We start from the raw sequence: 20,625 nt of genomic DNA, 5'->3' as shown, positions 1-20,625 counted from the left end.
TTGCCAACAAAGGTCCATATAGTTAAAGCTATGGTTTTCCCAGTAGTGATGTATGGAAGTGAGAGCTGGACCATAAAGAAGGCTGATCGCCGAAGAATTGATGCTTTTGAGGAGACTCTTGAGAGTCCCATGGACTACAAGAAGATCAAACCGATCTATTCTGAAGGAAATCAGCCCTGAGTGCTCACAGGAAGGACAGATCGTGAAGCTGAGGCTCCAATACTTTGGCCACCTCATGAGAAGAGAAGACTCCCTGGAAAAGACCCTGATGCTGGGAAAGATGGAGGGCACAAGGAGAAGGGGACGACCGAGGACAAGATGGTTGGACAGTGTTCTCGAAGCTACCAACATGAGTTTGACCAAACTGTGGGAGGCAGTGGAAGACAGGAGTGCCTGGCGTGCTCTGGTCCAGGGGGTCACGAAGAGTCGGACACGACTAAACGACTAAACAACAACAACATCATATAAGCTCTCAGCAGGCTGAACACACTCAACTCCCTCAACCGTTCCTCATAAGGCTTGGTTTCCAGATCCTTGATCATCTTGATAGAAATACCCTTCTGGACACGGTACTCCACGTGGGGTTTGACATATTAGGGGCCACCCACACGTGCCCATAGGGTCCCTCCCTTGTCACAGGTGACGGGGTGGGTCGGTGGGTTTCTGCAGCCATCCGCAGAAAGCCCTAGATGTCTAAGGGAGCAGCAGGACCCTGGAACGCGGGGTCCGATCCTAGGTACGTTTACTCCGAGGCAACTGGCACTGCGTTCACGGAGACCCCCCAGGGAAGCCAGACATCCAACTCAGCGGGGTTTCCCCCACTTCCCTTCCAAAGGATGCCTGGGGATTCGGCTGTGTGTGTGTGTTTTAGAACCACGGCCGTGCGCAGCCCGATCCTAACGCGCGTTTACTCGGAAGTAAGAAGCCAAAGGAGCTTCTAGCTCTTCAGAAATCCTTTTAAATCCCACACGTGGAGGAAGGAAGAGAGAAGATAGGGAACAGATATGAAGCTGCCTTATACTGGCTATTGGTCTATCTAGACCCTGGATTGAACCTGGACCTGAAACCTTCTGAATGCGAAGCATGTGTTTTCCCACTGGGCTACGGTTCCTTCCCAAAAGAGGAGGCTGTGTGCGCTGAAATTAGCAGGTAACTTGTAAGTTTCAGCCTCGCTGCCTCCCTTTCTCCTCCCTTAGTCCTCTGACCTTCTCTTCCGGTTAGGCAGACTTGGAACAGCGTCGTTTCCTGTCTCACGCCCCATAAACTCTCGGATTTGTGGAGCGTGGTTTTTTGGTTGAGTTTTTATGGGATGTTTCTTGGCTACAGTCGCCACTTTGGGGAAGCAGCAAGGCGAGAGAGGCTGTAAAACTGTCTCAAGGCAAACGAACCTGACAGCATAATATTTTTCTTTCTCCACCTCACTGAAGGATCTCGCGTTTCTCCCAGCGCGGCTGCCTCCCCCCCCCCCTAATAGGGGCTTTGCAAGAAAGAAGACGAAGAGTCAACCCCAAAGAGCTTGCCCCGATTTCTTGTCGGAAGTGTTCTCGGCGGGTCAAAGAAAACCACTGATGGTTCTACCTCAGTTGTAATCCTATGGTCTTCAACAGATCTCTTCGTTTAGGAATCTCCTTCTCTTTAATTGGAGAGCGACAGATCATCGATCTGGAGTGATTTGATAATCAGTTTGCTGACTGCGGGGGTTTCTTTTCCAGAAACTGCAAACTTGGGAAAGAAGGCCTGGCTCACACGTACATATCCATCACTGGGCAAGAGCGTCAATTGCACGTGTGAATGGGAGCCATCACTGATAAGGCTTTCATAACAGGATTATCTGAAACGCAATGGAGTTTTCTTTTCACACATTCTGCTTCCTGCCAAGCCTCAAGTGTTGACGTTTTGAGTGACGTTTTGCACGTGTGAACACTTGCCTTTCTTCAAGAGCAGGCCCACGGCATAAGCCCCAAAACTCACAGATACATACAGTGACACTGTGACCTGAGTACTTCCCTGCTTACCCACCCCCGCATTGTATCCGGTTTCTCTTTCTGCCCAGTCTTTCCCCTTTAACATGGGGCAAGTTCACACGTGTATGACCATCACTTGATGAATGCAACACATAACCTTATGCCCCTACATGTGCGAAAGGCTCATTCCTTATGAACCTTTCCTCGCACCTAGAGCTTTTCAGTAGGGTCGGTTCACACGTTCGGGTGCGCTCGCCCTTACATCGCGTGTCTGCTGCTGAACATATTATTAATGAGAAGGGCCTTGGGCGAGGGGCAGAGCCTCCGCCCCGCATGCGAGAAGGAAGGTCCCAAGCTCACTCTCTCTCCAGAGAGAGCTGGAAGAGACTCGTGTTTGTCCTTCCTTTCAGAGGATATTTGGGGGATGCGTCGACTTAATTGAAAATGCGCCTGTACCGGCATCAGCTCTTTCGGGTGCCTGGAATAGATGTCATTTATATACAGCGATGGCAACTCCGTTCCCCTTTTGCTTGGAAACATTGGATTCAATTTATATTAATGATCTCTTTATTCACCACTGCAAACTTTTAAATATTTCATGCGATGCAAGCGGGCAGCGAACTGCGTCGAGCGCACAGGGAGGAAGGAGGCGCTCCGCGGCCCTCGGCGTCAATGTGGTCGCGGTGGAAGGAGGGGCCCCTGTGGCTACAAGAAAGGCCAAATCGTCAGGACGCGAGGCGGGAGGATTTCGCCCCGAGGTCGTGGCCGTCTGGAGCTGCCGCACGCAGGGTTTGTTTGACAGCGGGAGCCGGGGACCCAGACGGCGCCTGGGGAGGCTGTTGGCGGCGGAACCAACCCAGTCAAATGGCTCAGCTTTGGAGGAAATGATCGCCCCCTGGAAGTGAGCCCTCGAGATCTCGAAAGGCGGAGAAGGGCTGCTGCGTTCCCACGTTCGCCTCTCGTCCCGTGACGGCTGCAGCCTCCAGTGTATTGTGTGGACAAGCCAACGGATCAGGGATCAGTGGTCTCGTCAGGAGATACCCTTTGGGGGGAGAGATTTGGGACCGAAATGAGCAAGACGACAACCCCCACAACTGCTTCAAAACTGACTTGCCAGGTTGAGAAGTGAGGCGAGCAGCGTGGTGTAGTGGCTAGAGCGCTGGGCTAGGACTTGGGAGGTAAAGGTAAAGGGACCCCTGACCATTAGGTCCAGTCGTGGCCGACTCTGGGGTTGCGGCGCTCATCTCGCTTTATTGGCCGAGGGAGCCGGCGTACACCTTCCGGGTCATGTGGCCAGCATGATTAAGCCGCTTCTGGAGAACCAGAACAGCACACGGAAACGCCGTTTACCTTCCCGCCAGAGTGGTACCTATTTATCTACTTGCCCTTTGATGTGCTTTCGAACTGCTAGGTTGGCAGGAGCAGGGACCAAGCAACGGGAGCTCACCCCGTGGCGGGGATTCGAACTGCCGACCTTCTGATCAGCAAGCCCTAGACTCTGTGGTTTAACCCACAGTGCCACCCTCGTCCCTTAGGACTTGGGAGACCAGGGTTCAAATCCCCACTTGGCCATGGAGCTTGCTGGGCCAGCTGCTGTCTCTCAGTCTAACCTACCTCACAAGGTTGTTGTGAGGATACAATGGAGAGGGGAAGAGCCATGTAAGTCACCTCCTTGGAGAAAATTTCGGTGGGATACATGTGTAGTAATAAAAATATACCCATTGCCATCTGAAATAGTCTTCACCATCCTGGTGTGCTCTAGATGTTTTGGACTACAACTCCCATCAGCCTCAGCCACCTGGTTAGGGCTGATGGGAGTTGTAGTCCAAAACATCTAGAGCACACCCGGTTGGTGAAGGCTGGGAGATGGAGAGCAGCTGTAAGGCTATGGAACTAGCGATCTAAAATCACATAATTTCCCCAACGCTAAATTGTGGAACTAGCTCCCACAGGAGGCAGTGATGAACACCAAGTTGGATGGCTTTCAAAGAGAATTGGAGAAATTCATGGAGGACAAGGCTATCAGTGGGTACAAGCCAGGATGTAGCTTTGCTCTCCCTCCCTGGTTAGAGGCAGTAAATCAGGGGTAGGCAAATTTAGGCCCGGCAGCCAGATGCGGCCCAATCGCTTTCTCAATCTGGCCTGCGGATGGTCCTGGAATCAGCGTGTTTTTACATGAGTAGAAAGTGTCCTTTTATTTAAAATGCATCTCTGGATTATTTCTGGAGCATAGGAATTTGTTCATTCCCCCCCCCAAAAAAAATATAGTCCAGCCCCCCCACAAGGTCTGAGGGACAGTGGACTGGCCAGCGGCTGAAAAAGGTTGCTGACCCCTGTAGTAAATGCTTCTGAATATCAGTTGCTGGGAGCTGAAAGAGGGGAGATTGCTCCTGTGCGCGGGTCTTGCTTAAGAGTTTCCAACATGTTCCTGGTTGGCCACTGTGCAACCAGCAGGCTGTTCCTCCTTCATTGGAGGCTTCTATCATCATCATCATCATCTATTAGAATTTATATGCCGCCCTACCTGGAGGTTTCAGGGTGGTTCACAGAAAAGATCAACATAAAAACCACAATACGTATAATCAAAATAAAACAACAACCCAATATCACCCCTCCAAAGAAAGAGGCATATTTTAAAAGGGCACAGGTTTCTAAGCAGAGGTTGGATAGCTATCTGTCATGGATGCTATAGCTGAGATTCCTGTATTGCAGAGGTACTAGATGATGCCTTCCAATTCTACAATTCTATGATTTTTTCCTAGAGTGGGAAGTTCTTACCCAGGCATAGGCAACCTTTGGCCTTCCAGATGTTTTGGCCTACAACTCCTATGATCCCTAGCTAACAGGACCAGTGGTCAGGGATTAAGGGAATTGTAGTCCAAAACGTCTGGAGGGCCAAAGGTTGCCTATGCCTGTTCTTACCCATTCTTCTGAGTGGGTCCATAGACTTCTGCCTCACTGACCTGCCAGCATCCTTCTCATAATGGCCAATCAGATGCTTCTGGGAAGTCCACAAGGAAGGCTAGAAGGGTTATCCACTCTTGTATTCAGTGGCCCACTACTTCTGGACATAATTAGAAGCTCAGACAGTAATAGCTGCCTATAGACCTCACTCCTCCTCCTCGAGTTTGTTTAATAACCCTCTCCCTCTCCAATCCAGTGGTTCTCATCACAACCTTCAGCAGGAGAATTTTAAAGGTCAGTTGTGGTGTGGTGTGAGTCTCGAAGGAAATGCTCTTCAGGGGTGTCACGTTCACATATTCAGCTGGTTGTCACCAAGGTTGAGATACCAATGCAGTGTAGGTGTGGCTGGTTGATCTCAACAGGACTCTACCTCCTGGGTCTCAGACATCAGACTTTTGCAAGCTGGTGCCTGGAGTCCAAATCACATCAGACCCAGCCAGCATGGCCAATGGTCAGGGATGATGGGAGCTGGAGGGTACCAACTTGTGGAAATCTCCTCCTCACCTACACCTGTGTCACTGTGTACCATAGGTATTGATCTGGAACTTCCACATCTGGATGCTTAAGGAGACAATCCTATGTTTCTGATTTTACCAACTGGTGGCCAGTCAAAGGTGCTCAAGCTTACCTGAATGGTTCCTCAATCCGAAAAAGCAAACAAGAATTGTATGCTCATTGGATGTGTGTGTGAACAAGTATGATGCCTGAATGTCCAAGGGACCTTTTGGATGAGAAGGTGGAATGGAGGGTGGAACTGCCAGTCTCCAAAGAAAAAATAGGAGCTTAGATGGAACATAGGAAGCTACCTTATACCAAGTCATTATACCATTCATGTATCTTGTTCAGTATTGTCTACACTGACTGGCAGCCTCTCAAGGGTTTCAGGCAGGAGTCCTTCTCTCAGTCCTATCTGAAAATGACACGGATTGAACCCGGGGCTTCTGCACACAAAGCAGATGCTCCATCATTGAATTATAAAAAGGTAAAGGACCCCTGACCATTAGGTCCAGTCGTGACCGACTTTGGGGTTGCGGTGCTCATCTTGCTTTATTGGCTGAGGGAGCCACTGTACAGCTTCCAGGTCATGTGGCCAGCATGACTAAGCCGCTTCTGGTAAACCAGAGCAGCGCACGGAAACACCGTTTACCTTCCCGCTGGAGTGGTACCTATTTATCTACTTGCACTTTGACGTGCTTTTGAACTGCTAGGTTGGCAGGAGCTGGGACTGAGCAACGGGAGCTCACCCTGTTGCGGGGCTTCAAACCGCCAACCTTCTGATCGGCAAGCCCTAGGCTCTATGGTTTAACCCACAGCGCCACCCGTGTCCCAATATCACTGAATTATAGCCCTTCCCAAATGAATAAAGAGATTTTTTTTGGGAGTGGGTGATGGTGGTGGGGTTGGCAAGCATTTCTCAGTGGCCGTTCTAGAAGCACCCGTAGAAAGCTGGAGCCTACAGAGGGGAAGGTAACCCCAAATGTCTCAAAACACAGAAGGAAGACTGAAAGGTGATTCCCCCCTCCATGAGAATTAGCAGAAGGAGGGTGCCATGCCTACTATTTATTCCAGTGCAGTTCCTTTATAGCAAAACTTTGATGGTTCAGTAGAAAGCACTTGCACACACGATTGGAAACAGATTGGTTGAGGCAGTCCTCCCCAACCTGACGTCCTCCAAATGTCTTAGACTACAACTCCCATCAGCCCCGGCTAGCACTACCATTAGTCAGTGGTGATGGGATTTGGAGTCCAGCTGGAGGGCCACAGGTTCCCCATTCCTGCTGAAATGCAGGTCTGCAGGTGCTGTCCAAGATTTGAGTGCTGAATGACTCCCTTTTCTGAGATCTGTCGGACGCTTTCTTCCACCACCAGATATTGCTGGACTCCAACTCCCAACAGCCCCAGCCAGCACAGCAGATGGTCACCAATGATGAGAGTTGTAGTCTGAAACATCTGGTGAGCACCAGCTTGGAGAAGGTTGGGTTTGGGCTTGGGGATGTGGAGGGGATGTCCTCAGGGGGGCGCTGTCAGCTATGCTTATTGTTGTCCTCAGCAACTTGTGCATCTCCAATGGAAACAAGCATACTTGGATATGGGAGACCTAAATTCAGTAGAGAATCTGGGTTTCTGGACAGGTCACACACATAGCTGTGTGTGCACCAGTTGCAGGTGAACGTGTGAACAGGTGGCAGTCCAAAAGATCTGTTGGATGTGATGTCAGGTTATTCTTTGTTTATTACATTTATATACCACCTTTCTTCCATCATGAAACTCAAGGTAACATACATGGATTCCCAAGTGGAAGCCTGGATAGCTCAGTTGATAGAAAGAGCATCAGACTTTTAAATTATGGTTCAAGTCCTTATTTGGGTGGATTCTGTTTTGAGAAGATCTGTACCTCAGTGGTAGAGATTTGCATGCAGAAGGTCCCATGTTCAGTTCCCAATAGCAGATCCAGGTAGGGCTGGGAACATTCCCTGCTGGAAATCCTGGAGAGCTGTTGCTAGTTAGCGTAGACAGCCCTGAGCTAGATGGACCATGACTTGGTATCAGGCAGCTTCCTATCCTATCTTCCTAAGTGGTCTCCTGTCCGATAAGCATCCAGACCTCAAACCTACATAGCTTCCTCAAGGTGGCTACCCAATGCACCTTCAAACCATATCTGAAGGCAATTGGCAGTAGAAATAACAACAGAAGAACATGAAGCTCCAGCCTTGGCTCACCATCACATTTCAAACTTGATTAAAATTTCAGCAATACTTACACAGGCAAAGAGCAGCCCTGAACATATAGTCTATATTGTCTTCTTCAACCTCTCCAGACGTTCTTGGACTACATCTCCCATCTTCCCTACTTATCTTAGATCAGGGATGATGGGAATTGTGGTCCAGCAATATTTGGGAGCCCAAGATTGATGAACACAGAGGTAGACAGCATCATAGTGACTTCCATTTGAAAAGCACAGCAATACATAAAAGGGGGCAGAAGTTATGTGAAATTTCTGCCTGACCCATGATGGCTATTTCTCACATTAATAATAATAATAATAATAATAATAATAATAATAATAATAATAATTTATTATTTATACCCCACCCATCTGGCTGAGTTTCCTCAGCCACTCTGGGCAGCTTCCAATCAAGTGTTAAAAACAATACAGCATTAAATATTAAAAACTTCCCTAAACAGGGCTGCCTTCAGATGTCTTTTAAAGAGAAGATAGCTGCTTACTTCCTTCACATCTGAAGGAAGGGCGTTCCACAGGGCGGGCGCCACTACCGAGAAGGCCCTCTGTCTGGTTCCCTGTAACCTCACTTCTCGCAATGAGGGAACCGCCAGAAGGCCCTCAGTGCTGGATCTCAGTGTCTGGGCTGAACGATGGGGGTGGAGACACTCCTTCAGGTATACAGGACATTCAACCATTCACACGTTGTTGGAGTCACAGAGATACGAAATCAAATTCACTTGGCCTTTTTCAAATTGCTCCCACCCCTGGTATAAAAATCAGGAATTCAGTAATATACAGAGGTGCTATGAGATCACAGAACAATGATTGCAGAGTGCTGTCCAAATCAGTCCTAGAGCTGATTCGCATGTGCATGTCCATCACTGACTGCATCTCCACCCGATGACTTTATACGTGAGTGAGCTGTCATAAAACTAGCACTACATCCAGACTTTCATATGCCCCCAGATCGCTTTAAATTCAATCCTCTCCAGTGGAGTTAGTTCACACATTGAACTGTCAGCCGTCAAGTGTATCTAACTCCTAAATCATGAGAGATCTAGTGATGTAACATGCACCTGTGGACTAAATCACGGCTGCCTCCCTCAAATATTTAAGCTTTGCGTCGTTATTCTTGTGGAAGGATTCAAATTTAGACATGAAATGAACCCTTCATTCAGGGAAAGCTATCAGGATAAATTAAATCATTTGCTGCCCTTCATTGTTGCTGTATCCAAGGCCTTGCTGTGAAAAGACTGTGTGCTCACCTTGTCCAATAGCAGAGCCGGCTCTGAAATGTGTGGCAGCATAACTGTGGTCCACAGTGACCCCAGAGCTAAGAATGGAAAGGCTTCCTAGTGCAACTGGCACATTGTTGTGAAACTGACTGGCATTGGGGTGGGCAGACAGTGGCCTTGAAAGTAGTCTCCAGAAAAGCAGGTGACAAGAATATCAGGAGCAAACATTCAGAAGTGGAAGACAGATCCAGCTAGGCAGATCTGGGATCCTGTCCCCCATCTTTTAAAGAACTAGGATTACCTGGAGAAGCTGAAGGAGACTTTAGTACCTCTGTTAGACTCACTGCCAGAGAGTCACCCCTCTCCCTTCTTGCCCTTCGGGAACAGGGTGAGATGTTGCTAAAAGGTATTCTGATTTCTGACATTCCCAAAGAGAGATCAGTAACCTGCCAGTTAGACTTCTCATGCCAGCTCTCCCATCTCTTTATTTATCTGGTTCATGTAAACAAGATGATCCCTGAAGGAAGGAGCACTTCATGCAGTTACACAAAGAGGAACAGTTGTTACGTTATGGACCCAAAGTCCATGTTCAGGTGATACCTTTCTTAGGCCAAGCATAATGTTCTATAATAGTAGGCCAGCTTTCAAGTTCCTCAGAACTCTTCCTCATGTTACTAGATGCTTTTTTTTAAAAAGTAAATGCGTGGGGGGTGGGGTGGAATAAGGCTGTTGGTATTACCTAAACCATCCAGGTCTACAATAGCCATTGCTCTCTTCCTCTGTCTTAAAAAAAAGTAGCCTGCTGAAGAGTGCTGTGGAACTCAGAAGCTTGCATACAATTATGTAACATTTTGCTTGGCTGCAATATGGATTCATATGGGCTTTTGACTCCTGTGGGGCATATCAGTCATGACAGTGTGGAAAAAAGAGTCTATTTTGTATTAGGATCATAGAAAGCTGCCTTATCCTTGAGGTCAGATCTTTGGCCTGTCTAGCTCAGTATTGTGGCTCTCTGGGTTTCAAGCAAGAGTCTCTCCCAGCCTAGGGCATGGGGCATTCTGCATGCCAAGCAGATGCTCTACCTCCAAGCTACGTGGGAAGCTTCCATGCATCGGGTCAAGCCAACATTGTCTACACTGACTGGCAGCGTCTCTCCAGTGACTCGGACAGGGGTTTCTCCCAGCCCTACCGGAGTCTTCTGCATGCTTCGCGGCCCTTCCCTCGCCCTCCCCTTTCCTCCTTCATTTTTGTCTTCACCCGCATTTAAAGCTTCTAGGGCAGAAACAAACACAAAAAAGGGAAGGCAATCGATTCACGTTTTCTCTCCCGTATCGACACTGGGGGGAAATGGGGCCAGGCTAGAGGGAGAGGCAGAGGCTTGCAACAGACTCACTCGCCCACTGGAAGCCGCTTCCCCCAAACTTTCCATTGCCCTCTTGGTCTCTCGCTCCAGCAGGAAGGAGGAACGGGACCCAAACCAGCCCTGGCTGTACTGTCAGTGGCTCCTAGTCTTGGGCAAAGGAGACGGGCTGCGAGCTGGGACTCAGCTGACGGAGGACCGAACCTGCCTCGCTCTATCCGGACACTGGACCCACCAGAAGGATCGCTTTAGCAGGATCGCTTGCACTGTACGTACAACACAGACCCTGTAAAGGCAGGGTTGGAGCTGGTGATTTGCAGAATTGTTATATATAGGGTGCTTTTGGAATGAGGGAGGGGGTGATCAAAGCACTTGAGCCAGTCAGAGAGGCAAAGGCCACCCTGATCTGAGGCTTGACTCCGCATCGCTCTCCCTACGGGGATGAATGTAAACCCTTTCCTTTCTACGGAAGGCAGAGGGAAGCGGGTGGACCCTAAATCTGCACAGCGCAGCCCATGAGAATCACGTCTACTCATCTGCGCATAACCTCATCCAGGTCGAATTTCTGGAGCATCGTAGAATGGGATAGAATGATGGGAGCCGTGTGTGTGTGTGTGTGTGTGTGTGTGCTCTCACTACCACTGAGGCCATTTCTCAGCTGAGTCACGAATTGCAATGCATAGGCACATGGGAACCTACTTTGTCAGTATAAAGACCATCGGCCCATCTAGTTCAGCACTGCCCACTCGGACTGGCAGCAGCATTCCAGAGTTTCAGACAGGGAGCCTCTCCCTGCCTTCTCTACACATCCTGGGGTTGAACCCGGGAGTTTCTGAAGACCAGGAAAGCACAACTTCTGAGAGGGGCAGTCTGTGTTGGAGAAGGACTCGACAGGATAGTTCAGGCCTGTTTGTTTGGCGAGGAGTCTGCATAACCTTTACTCATCCAAGGCACCGATTGCCCCACCGGCTGGGAGCGGCTCCCCAGGGGCTCAGGCGAGGTCCTCTCCGAGAACTACCTGGAGATAGGCTCGAACCTGGAACTTCCTGCATGCCAAGCAGACGCTCTACCGCCGAGCTACGTCCCTTTCCTGAATTCAACGGAAGCCTTTGCAGAACCCATTGGCTCTGCACTCTTTGGAGGATGACGGAATCACTAAGTTCTATGGGATGCAATCTGTGGCACAGCTGAACACATACGAAGCTGTCCATCTGTGCAACTGGCGGCCCGCTGCTGCGCGTGCCTTGCGAGTCCAGGGCGAGTCAACCAGACAGACTCGTAGCCACGGTGTAATAAGCTGGTCTCTCTCTCTCTCTCTCTCTCTCTCTCTCTCTCTCTCTCTCCCCCATATGTTCTGGGGCGCGAGGGAAAGAGGGCAGCGTTTCCCTCCCTCTCCATTTCCCGTTTCTGCCAGCCTTTTGCAGCCCAGCTGGGGGGTGGGCTTGGGTAGGCCGCCCTGTTGGCTCGACTTCATTCAAATGCAATCAAGGATCTTTGGCAAAAGCTCCGCTGGATGTCGAACAATAGCCGCCTTGATTGGCAAGTTCCTCTGTGTTTATCATTAATTCTGTGGAACTCTACGGCAACATCTGTCATTTTAATTAAAGCTGCAATACAGACACCGGCTAAGCATCGTACGCCAATGTATAGATATCACATATATGTATTTGGGCAACAACCGAGAACCCACCACACGCAAGACATTTAGAGGGAGACATAAAGCGCACCCGGGAGCCACCGGACCCAATCGGGGGCTGACCAGCTGTCCGTGCCTCAACTTTGGACCGTCCATCACCAAGAACCCCTCTCTCCTTCGGCACGATTTCACCGCCCCCAGCAGAATCGATTAGGGGAAAGGGGTAACTTTGCCAAGGACGAGAGAGGATTTTTAAATATCTATCTGTGCTTTTTCTTCTTCTTTTTTTAAACAGGCTATAACTCTCCCCTGGCCTCGTTTCAATCAGCTCTGCATATTGCTGGCTCGATGTACGCAGGAGAGGATGTGAAGCCCGTCTCTGGACTGGAAAGAGAGCGGCAGAAGGAGGTCTGTGCGCGCGTTTCTTAGCTAGCGGGGCCGTTAGGGCCGGACTTTGGGGCAGATGTCCAGGCCTCCATTCAGCAGACTGGGGAGGGAGGGGGGAGGCGGTGCTCATGCGCAGCAGGGCCGGCTCTTGCCACATTTTTAAGCAAGGGAAGAAGTAAGACTTCGAAGCATTTAAAGCGGATGATGGGGGTGAACAAGGCCGTGATCCAGAGTGTAACATGACCTACAGCACAGGGGAATTTAATCAAGACGAGGTGTGTGTCGGGTCGACTGCAAAAAGGAAGCCCATATTTATTTATTTAAATAAATAAAATTTATTTTGTTTTGGGTTTTTTTTAAAAGGACGCGTGAGGAGTGTTGTATGGAAACACCTTGAGCTCACAGCAAGTTGCCAAGGTGAGGGGAATGAGCAGTCCTCTGAGCGGCCAGGAAAGCAGCGATCCTGGGACACAAGCCCAATTCTTGAGCCGCTTCATCCATTCATTCATGGGGAATGAAGTGGCTTGAGAAAGGTTGAAGCTTAAACGGATTGTGGATCGAGGCTGACTGGCCATCTGCGGATGGCGGTTGGAGCGGGGTAGAAATGAATGAATATAGGTCAGTCGTTAATTTCCACACCGAGTGTACTTCTCCATCCTTTGGAAGCTTTTTCTAGTGGCTTTAACCCCCCCGTATTCGACCCAACTCGGTTCAGTCACCTGGCTTACTCAGCAAGGAGCGCGATTCACACTGTACATGCTCAGAGACACACAGACCTGGAGTTACTACATTCCTAAGCAAGATCAGCTTGGAACCTAAACATTCCTGGAGGACAGAGCTCTCAGAGAGAAAGGAAACGTTTGCGTTCAAAGTCTGCGGGCGGAGTGGGGCGGAGAGACAGAGAGAGCGGGGGAGGGGGTCTGTTCATGCCCTCCTATGAGCTTTCCAGAAGTGTCTGGCTATTCATTGTCGGTGACACAACATTGGGGTGGGGGCTTGTTTCTCGTGTTGGATCAGGTTCCGGAGCACAGTCATAGGTGAAGTTAAAGCCTGATGCTAATCAAGGAAAGTCCATTAAAGAATTTTTAAAAACCTAAAGCAAAATACATTGTTACTACTATTATTATTATCACCAGTATCATTTTCCTCCATTTATACCCTGCCTTTCTCCAGTCCTGAAACTCAAGACGACGTGCATGTGGTCTCCTGGCTCCCCCCCTCATCCAGACACTGCCCAGAACGAGAGCGGCTTAGCTTCAAGGAAGGAGATGGCCTCGTGAGCCTTCAGACCCGGGAAATCTAGCCGATAGGACTCGAGAGCTAAGCTCTGGGAGTGCCTCATTCTCTTGGTCTCTCTCTCTCTCTCTCTCTCTCTCTCTCTCTCTCTCTCTCTCTCTCTCCCTCCACTTCGACAATCAGGGTCATTAATCATTTTCGACAAGTTCTACAGCCACCAGTAAACAGCTTTATCCAAGGCGCAAGTTAACCTGTCAGGGAGATTTCAAGCGACGGTTCGGAGCCAGTCGCCCGGGCAAAGAAACACACATACTTGCGGGGGCCTCCTTCGCCCTAGGAACACTTCTTCTTCTTCTTTCTTTAACCACCAGTACCCTCCCGACTTTCTAGGACAGACGCCCGTGCGCAACAACCTCAGGAACCCCCTCCCCACCGACCGACCGAGGACGTCTCATCCACCCAGCAATTTTTTGATTCCGGACTGAAACCTGGGTCGAACTGTTACGTCCGACAGTCCCGATGCCTTTGAGTTGTAGACGAAACCGGCAGTGGTGCCTCGATCTAGCCGGTTCCTTCCCCTTTCCAGAGACACCGGGGTTGCAAGGTTAGCTCGGGGGCAGGACGGCTCGTCCCCCACCCCCGTCCCCCCCGCAACAGTTGCATTAACTTGCCATTAAGTGACGAGGCTACTTTAGGACTTAGAATGGGGAAACCGGACGCCAAGAGAAGAAGGGTGGGCGTCGAAAGCAAGAACGAGAAAGGAGAAAAGTGAAATATTTGTACTGTGGGGATTAAAGTGAACTACCTTTAAGAGAAATTGGGAGCGCGGTCGAGAACGGCGGAGTCTTTTATTCGCATCGGGGAGCTGTCCGCTCCCCGCTGGTGCTGAAACAGGCCCACTTCGCGAAGAGTCTCTGCGCGCTTGGGTGCCAGCACCTACAGAGCAGCTCCTCCCTCCCTCTCTCCTGGTTCCCTCCGGGGGTGGGTTGGGGAGGAGTGGGGAGCCTTGGTTAAGCTCCCAGCTCGCCCCAGCTGCACCCAGAGCCGCCCTGCACCCCAATGTCCCAACCAGCCCACGGCGCGGCGCAGAAAAGTTTTGGGCGACCCGCAGGGAGTCAGGCGCCACCTTCCCAGCTTGTGTGTCCAAGGAGGCAAGTTTGGACCCAGAAGGAGAGGAGAGGTTGCGGGGGACCCCGAACCCTTTATTCCACCCCCAGCACATGGAGCGTCTAGGAAAGGTTCGGGCTGGGAGTGGGGGAGCCGCACAGAAAGGCTTAGCACTGGAAACATCTGTCACGGGATGATTGGGGGGGGGGGAATCCAGGGCAAGGAACAGAAGTGGCTGGAGGCTGAAGATGGTGTGTGTGCTGTTTGTGCGTGTTTCAGTCTGCAAATGAATGCCTAGAGTAGGTGGGTTTGGGCGGCGTGTGCCCCTCAGGCTCAACTGATACAGGAGGCTCACGATCTGGCAGAGAGGAGATCCACGGGGGACCCATCCTGCACCCCCTCCTCTCTGCTTAAGGCAATACTACTCATAATCCTAGCGGTTGACATCTCCCGTTCAGCTATTGCGGCGCCGGTGGAGGTTGGGGCGGGGGGGAGAGAAAGACGAGCTATATATATATCTATATATATACACACACACCTTCCGAGCTGAAGCCGGAGCTTCGCCCCCCGCCAGGCTTACCTACCTGCCTCCGGCATGGAAGGAAGAAGGAAAGGAGCGGCTCTCCAGCCCCGACGCCCTCTTGAAACACGACTGGGAGGACCCGATGGGCGGCCAGCCTCGCTCGCTCGCTCTCCGGTGCTGCGCCTCCGCCTCTTTGCTCGCTCGCTCGCTCGCTCTCTTGCGCGCTCCCTCACTCTCTCAGCTCCCCTCCCCAAGCGTCCTCTCCCGGCAGGCAGCCTCTCTCTGCCCCCCTCCTCCTCAGACAAATCCTTTGGCGGCCTGAGAGAGAGAGAGAGAGAAGGAGCGAGAGCCGCAGCTTCTCCCTTCGGCCGCCCTCACTGCGTCAAGGAGCCGGCGGAGAGCTCGCCACCATCCCGGTCGGAGGCGAAGCGAAGGAGCCCGACCAGTCTCTGGATCCCGGAGCGCCGCCTCAAGGATTCCCGGGAGACGCTAAGGGTGGGGCGGGGGGATATCAGAGCTGGAGGGGGGGCAGTCAGCCTTTCTCTCTTCCCTCCTCCTTTCAGTTCTTCTTCTTTCTCTCTTCTTTTGCTGTTGGAGAGGCCCCAAGGGGGAGGGGACGGCCGCCGCTTACGGAGAGAGTCAAGCAGAGGGAAGAGCGAGCGAGAGATTCCGTCTGGTTGCAAGCCCGATCAAAGGTTTAATGTAGGAGTCCACCGAGTGGGAAGGCGGTGGGGAGGAAGGAGGGGCTGAAGACTTGTGTGTGTGTGTGTGTGAATGGATGGGTGGAAGGGGAGGGGAGGAAGAAGAGGGTGTGTGCAGCTCCTTCGCCGGGGAGATCCAATGGAAGTTAAAGCCTTCGAAGCGTCTCTGAGCTGATTGTTTGGCGAGGAGAACCGAGCCGTCAACGGGAGGCGGCAGCGGAGCCAGCGAGCAAATCGCCTTCCACGGGGAAACCCCCCTCCCCCAATCCGCGACCCCCCCCGTCCGTCCTTCCTTCCTTCCTTCCTTCCTTCCTTCCTTCCTTCCTTCCTTCCTTCCTTCCTTATTGTATCAGTCACTCCAACAAAGAACCGCTGCAAACTTGGATTATTATATTTTTAAAAAAATTCTTCAGCCAGGCCTTCGATCTCTCTCCAGCTGAATATTGAGGATGTGGGGGAGGAATAGGGAAAAGGAAACAATAGACTGAGGGAGGCAGTGCACGCGCGCGCACTCACACACACGTTTTTAAATCGCTTACTTCCTGGGAAAATTTCTTGAAGGAAACTTTACGCACATCGATTTCCATTCATTCAAGTTGGAAAGGGAGCCGGCAGATACAGTGCTGGTCTTTAACAGGGAATAATGCACCCACCCACCCACCCCGCGTACGAAAACATGGCACCTTTGTATCCATCACTCTGCCTCCAGTCCCGCACCCCAAAAAACCCACGCTGCTTCCTCTGTGCCGAAGGTAAAAGCCCACAGCCCCCTAGAGGCCTCTTTAGCGAGTCGGTCGTCGGTCCCTATTAAAGAACCGTCTCTAGCTATTTGTATGCAAATATCTTCCGGTAGCATTTCACTTCGTGTGTGTGTGTGTGTGTGTGTGTGTGTGTGTGTGTGTGTGTAAGAGAGAGAGAGAGAGAGAGAGATGCTCAGCAAGAGTGCTACAAAAGTTGAACCACTTCTTGATTCTGAGGGCAAGGATGGGGACCCCTTGTGGTCCTCCAAACGTTCTTAGAGTGCCATCGTCATCCCTGACCACTGGTCGTGCTGCCTGGGAGTTCAGTAATACCTAGAGGTGGGTGTTATAGGTTCCCCCATCCGTGGCTTAGAGGGTTCTGATCCCGCCTGTCCGGGCTCCTACTCAGCCCAGCCGCCCTTAGTAAGTTCGCAAAATCAAGGGAGTGGTTGTTTAACGCTCTGATTCATCGCTAGGAGCTTCTGCGGACAACGGTTTGCAGGAAGCGGGCAGAGGAGCCGATAGCTCTCGATGGGGGGAGGGGGGCGACAGGAGCAGCTGAGGGGCAGTGGAAGAATCTGGCTGCAAGTTATCAAGGTGAGGGCGCGAGATAAAGTTAACTACAATTATCTGAGCACCACTGAGCAAACACTGGCCATGCCCCTGTATTCTGGCCTGGGTGAGTCAATCGTTTGAATAATACATAGACAAATATAATCGATAGTCTTGCGTAAGCTACATTATTCAATCTGTATATCTTCCCGTCTCTTGTCTTCCATGGGACTACGTTTATGAGCTGCCCACTGTCGAAGGCAAAGCACTGGGGCACACGGACCTATCCAACTGCATGGGAAGTGACCCAACCCTCTCCTTCAGTTCTCCTGATAAACCACTCCTTCCGGTATCTTAAGAACATCAGAAGAGGCCCAAGGCCGAGCAACAAGTTCAGCATCCTGCTTCCCACAGGGCAGGACTAGATGCCTTGATGCCCTCAGCTGGTATTCAGAAATAAACAGCTAAGAATATAAGAAATGAGATTAGCCTGAGAGTCTAGCACCTCACTTCTCTCAATGGCCAACTAGGTTCTCCAGGAAGCCCACAGGTAGGACGTGGAGGGAGTAGCCCTCACCCAAGTGGTACAACCCTCACCCGGTGATGTCCATCCTTTGAACTGGGAGGTTCAATTTAGCTGTCAGGGCTGTCATAGGGATTGTGTTGACAGACATTCTCTCTCCTGCCCTCCTACATTCCTCTTTCTCCATGAATGCCTCTAACTCCCCGACCTTGAAGCCATCTTGTGGCAGTGAGTTCCACAGATTATCTGTGCTTTTGGAGAAGCCAGTCAGTTTCACTGAGAATAAATGTGATGCCCACCTTTCCTTTCTCTAAACTACCCTCACCCCTTGCCCATTTATTCATCTGTTGGCTTTTTCTCAAAGACAATATGTTCTGACCTCTTGGCCATTCTCCTTGCCCTTCCCCCTCCCTTTATCAGACCCCTGCACCACTGCAGCTGCTTGAGCCTGAGCATAATGAAGTTTATTTGAGCACAGGGCAAAAGGGCCATAGCTCAGTGGAAGAGCATGTCCTTTGCATGTAAAGGTTTAATGCCTGGCATGTCTAGGTAGGGATAAGAGGCACACTACCTGAATTCCTAGAGAGAAGCTGCTGCTAGTCGTAGGAACATGGGAAATACTTTGTAGTGAGTCAGATCACTGGTTTATCCAGCTCAGTATTGTTTACTCAGTGATGGGTAGAGGCTCTCCAGAATTCTCTTCCACCCATACCTGGAGATGCCAGGGAATGAACCTGGGACCTTCTGCATACAAAGCATGTCGGATGTAATCCACTGAGAGCAGTCAAGTTCAACATTCCTTGTTTTCCTAGAGTGGACATGCAAGGGAATGTTTGGTCTGGCCAGTCGAAACTTCCTGTTCCTCCTGGCCTGGAGCATTCTTCCTTGCATGTGACTAGTGGATGGGCGTGTAAAAGGACAAGCCATGCAGCCACTCTCTTTCTTTTCAATCTTCCTTTCATCCTGCAAACTTCTCAGACTGCTAGCTGCAGTCACTAGGTCAGCCCACACATGGGACAAACCTGTTTGTATATGCTTGTAACTTTAAGCCTTAAAAGCCTTTAAGCCTTTCTTTTTATTGCTGATGAATAGGACTGTGGTGTCTTTATTCTTTTAGGAGGGATTCAAGGGGTCTTACCAGGAAAATATTAGAACACATTTCAATCTGGACAAGCCAGATTGAATTGCATATTGCCTTAAGGAACTCACACGAGTCTGCAACTAGTTTTCTGCTGTGCATGAGAAGGGGAATGTAAACTTTGCTAAGTAAAGGCACTTGCTAGTGCAAGTTAGGAAGGACATTAATAAACAATATATCCTTTCCTGCCACCCTGAACATTCCCACAGAGCAGATGTTTTGCCTCTGAGCTACAGGCCTTCCGGTCATGGATTTGTCTGAGATCAGGTGTTCCCTAGAAGTTATTTTCTGCAAATAATATTGCAGTCAGGGTCAACAGTACCAAACTAGCTGGACCAATGATCTGACTAGGTATAGGGCAGCTTCCTACATTTCTGTTCAGCCTGTTAATCTTTACTTTGGGTTCAAGGCAAGCCTTCCATTGAGTTTTCAACACTCCTTCCTCAATTATAGTTTTTGGTAAAGGATGTTAGCTGCCCCCTTCCCTTTTGGCTTGAGAGCCAGTGTGGTGTAGTGGTTAAGAGTGGTAGTCTCGTAATCTGGGGAACCGGGTTCGCGCCTCCGCTCCTCCACATGCAGCTGCTGGGTGACCTTGGGCCAGTCACACTTCTTTGAAGTCTCTCAGCCCCACTCACCTCACAGAGTGTTTGTTGTGGGGGAGGAAGGGAAAGGAGAATGTTAGCCGCTTTGAGACGCCTTAAAGGGAGTGAAAGGCAGGATATCAAATCCAAACTCTTTTCTCCTATACTCTACACTGAAATCTTTAGCTAGGCTCCACACTTCTAACAGGGATTGCAAGTGCTAAGTCTCTCTCTCTCTCTCTCTCTCTCTCTCTCTCTCTCTCTCTCTCTCTCTCTCTCTCTCCTTCCTCTCTCTCTCCCTCTTCAGTAATACTGGTGGCCTAGATGTCCTCTGTAGACCCCATCTAAAGCCTACTTTTTAAAATATTACTTTTAAAAGAAGCTATTTGTAGCCTGGCAGAGGAGCTCAAGAGGGCGGATTCTTGAGTGAGGTTGCAGGGAGAGAGGAAGCGGGGGTGTTGGTGGTGGGGGGCTCAGTGATTTCCCCAAAGGTGCTTCGCCCCAGCCCTGTTTAGGAGGGAGTAAATTTTTAATGCCGTTTGCAGTGTTTTGGAAGTTAAATTTAAGAACTGCAATTTGCACACCACAAGGGGAGAGGTTGAAATGGAGCAGGATAAATAGGCGGACTTTTTGAAGGGTGTATTATTATCTCTCCCACCAACCCCATTCACTTTCAATCCTTCCTTCCCGGAGGTCAGCTTCGACAAGTTCAGTAAGCTCATTACAACACAGGTGGTGGAAGAAGGTTTCCAACAGATGGTCGTTTGTTTACAGCCGAATGAGTATTTCAGAACTCAAATCCTGGACAGCTCCTTTTGACCTGTGCTTTTATTTATTTATTTATTTATTTATTTATTTATTTATTTATTTGCACTGGCATCTACCTTTTACTCCAAAGTGTTCAAGGTTGGGCACATTGTTCTTCCCTACCTCCCTCATTTAATCCTCAGAACAACCCTGTGAGGTAGATTAGGCCAAGACTGGCTTTCAAGGTCACCCAGTGAGAGCTCCATGGCCAAGTGGGAATTTGAACCCTGGTTCTTAGGTCCTGGTCAAACCCTCTTGTGCTGGTCCCCTGGGTTACCCAAGAGGCGAGGTCCAAGTCCGGTCCATGGTCAAAGGTGCAACATGGAGGCATTCCGTAGTAGCTGAAGCTGGGTGCAGGGCAGGGAGTCAGGTAGAGTCAGGAACAGGCATGCAAGCAGAGAGCCAGGGTGGGTCAGGAGCTCAGGCAGGAAAGCAGGACAGGGTTC

At 50.3% G+C, this 20,625-nt stretch overlaps 1 protein-coding gene across 3 annotated transcripts in view; it reads right to left on the bottom strand.

The window, feature by feature from the left end:
- The window catches only part of ELFN1 (extracellular leucine rich repeat and fibronectin type III domain containing 1), a 269,308-nt gene that overhangs the window by 230,037 nt on the left and 18,646 nt on the right, over positions 1-20,625 (bottom strand). The window contains exon 1 of one of the 3 annotated variants that reach the window (XM_083585660.1): positions 15,195-15,944. The exons of 1 other annotated variant lie outside the window; for it this stretch is intronic. The gene's annotated coding sequence lies outside the window, so the exon portion shown is untranslated. Of the gene's footprint in view, positions 1-15,194; positions 15,945-20,625 lie in introns of those variants that run through there. One more of the 3 variants, XM_083585658.1, reaches the window with a different exon arrangement.

Source organism: Podarcis filfolensis (assembly GCF_964270895.1).
Source record: "Podarcis filfolensis genome assembly, chromosome: 14".
NCBI classification, from domain to species: Eukaryota; Metazoa; Chordata; class Lepidosauria; order Squamata; family Lacertidae; genus Podarcis; species Podarcis filfolensis.
The sequence above is the reverse complement of the archived record's forward strand: the minus strand, read 5'-3'. Positions and strand labels throughout refer to the sequence as shown.